Raw genomic sequence first — 2,594 nt, 5'->3', positions numbered from 1 at the left:
GCCACCGCCGCGGAGAGAGGGAGTGACGCGATTAAAGAGAGGAGGAGGAAGGAGACCCGTGCGCCGTCAGAGCCAGTGTCGCCCAGTCGCCGCCGTTCGTGCCTTCCCGTCGCCGTTCAAGCCACTGCCAAGTCACCGTCGATGAAGCTTCAGCCGCCACCGCGATTGTCACTGGGGAACAACCGTCGTGCCTCTGGTCACCGGAATCACGGACTAGAGAGAAGGGGGGCTGCCTCTCCTATTGTTGCTGCTTCGTTCTTTTATCGTAAGCGCTCTCTGTTTTCAGTTCCATTGAATTTATTTCTGTTTTCGATTCCATTGAGTTTGAATTCTCCATTTTGCTGTAACCATGGTCACTGTTGTTGGAATTGCTGACGCCGCTCTCGGTGCTGATTGGATCAACCACCATAGCTATTCTGCATCACCTTCACTTTCCATCATTTCTGTCAGGTTCCGTTCTTGCCGGGGATGGCCGTTGGATTTGTAACAGCCCCAACTTTTGTTTCCCTCTTGATTCGGTGAGTTTTTCTTGTTTTGAAACTCTCGCTGTTAGTGATTTGTTATAATTTATTTAGGATTTTGTGACGTTAACGTTTTAGGGTTGAGTTACTATTGTGTACGGTGCTTCTATAGATGTCACTGCTATGAAAAATGGTCGGATTCAATGTCGTTGAATTTGGGCCAAGAGAAAAGAATTTTTAGTCGCTTTTGGCTTTGTGGGTTTCGACTAATTGAGGTAGGGGTTTCTCATAAAATTTATTTACATTACAAAGTTGTTATAAATAGATATTCTTGGGAAAACTATATTTCTGTGAGTATGTTTGTCTTATGAATGTGGTTGTTTGCTGGATTGAAATACTGATTGCTGAGAGGTGTGTGGTTGATGATGAAAACTTGATTTGTAAAGTCATCTAGTTGAATATTATGAAAGGTAGTTTTTCTTGGTTTTGGAGTTAAGTTAATAATGTAAATGAATCGGTTTTGAGAATGATTTGAGATATGAAATGAATTGATTTTGAAAATGGTTTGATTCTATAAATGATTTAATATTAGAGTTGGTTTGACTTTGAAAGAGATTTATTGATGAGATTGGTTCGATTGGAAAATAATTTGATATTAGAATTGGTTGAATTTTGGAAAATGATTGAGATTTGGGAATGGTTGAGGAATGTTTGGATGGGACCCGAAAAGGGTGGTAGTATCCGAGTTTTAGAGGAGATGCTAACGAAATTTTATAAAATTGGAAGTTTCGCTTGAAGTAATTATCTAAAAAGATTTGGTTTTAAACATTATATGTTTTAAGATTGATTTATTTATCAAAGAAAGAATTATGTTTTGAATTGGGATTGTTGATGAACGGAATGGGAAGAAGGATGATGAGGATTGACTTTGAAATATGATTTTCGAATGAATTTGGAAATGAGATATGGATTGACGAATGATGATGATATTGAGAATGACTTAGATGTTGATGAATGTTGAATGAATTATTCATATGGCTTATGAATTTGAATTATCTGAGATACGAGTTTCCTGGGTAGACGCAGTGGCTTGCCACCACTTGCTCCAGGTTGAGACTCGATACTCTGTTGACCCTACGACGTAAGGGTGACCGGGCACTTATAAATTCCCGGGAATGGTACCTATGCATAGACTCATGGGGATGCACGTCGGGGAACAGTCCAATGGTTTAGTAAATCGGACTTGTCGGGTTGACTGTATAACAAACAGATAAGCTCATTAGCCATAGGACAGGCATGCATCATATGCATTTGTATTCTTTGCTTGGGTTTGAATTTGTTTTGGTTTGCCTAATTGTTAAACTGTTCTTAACTGCTACCTGAACTATTTGCTGTAACTGCTACCTAAACTTATGCTTTCCTTGTCTGTTTTGCCTGTGTTTGACCTGGTGTGCTACTTTTGAGAATGAGATTTGGTGTTGAATTGATGAATATGTTGATTGAATGCGTGGTTGGTTATTAAGATTTTCTTATAAGAAAAGAAAGGTTTTAGATTTCTGAATGATTAAATATTGTTTCTTTGAAAAGGTTTTGAATGATTAGCTATTGATTTTTAAAAAAATCATAAGGCAATGATAATCACTGAGTTTGAAAACAGTTTTCTTATTAAATATCTTCTTATGACAATTTTGAAATTCCATGGTGAGACTGTGTGGTTAGGTTCTCACCTCCCTACAGCTTTACCTTTTCAGGAATCGGATGAAAGAGCATTATGAAGAGTTATACTGCGTTTTGGTTTATATGATATTGTATTAATTAGATAATTTTTCTTCCCTCATCTTTGTTATTACAATTTTGTAAGAGGGATAGAAATTGTATGTTTTATATGTATATTACATTATAAGCTATTATGTAAGAAGTCTGGTATATGAATCTATGCCTGTTTATTTTTTTTTAAGATAAAGTATTTATTTCCGGGTTAGAAAGAAATCAGCGATGCGGTGTCAAGTCAAAGGATCCTATTTTAATATTAAGTATATAAAGTTGTCGTAATATTTCTTGCTATCAGAGTAGCGCAGCCGAAAGCGTGACATTCTGATAATGAGGGTGTTACATTTAACCTTGAATTTATTA

General features: G+C 36.9%; 1 long non-coding RNA gene across 1 annotated transcript; it reads left to right on the top strand.

The window, feature by feature from the left end:
• LOC110267758 lies at positions 274 to 2,453 on the top strand. Its single transcript, XR_002355667.1, has 2 exons — positions 274 to 736; positions 2,213 to 2,453. It is a non-coding gene; the product is annotated as an uncharacterized LOC110267758 (long non-coding RNA).

The sequence above is a fragment of the Arachis ipaensis genome, chromosome B10, assembly GCF_000816755.2.
Source record: "Arachis ipaensis cultivar K30076 chromosome B10, Araip1.1, whole genome shotgun sequence".
Classification (NCBI taxonomy): domain Eukaryota; kingdom Viridiplantae; phylum Streptophyta; class Magnoliopsida; order Fabales; family Fabaceae; genus Arachis; species Arachis ipaensis.
This window is presented reverse-complemented; position numbering and strand designations above follow the sequence as displayed.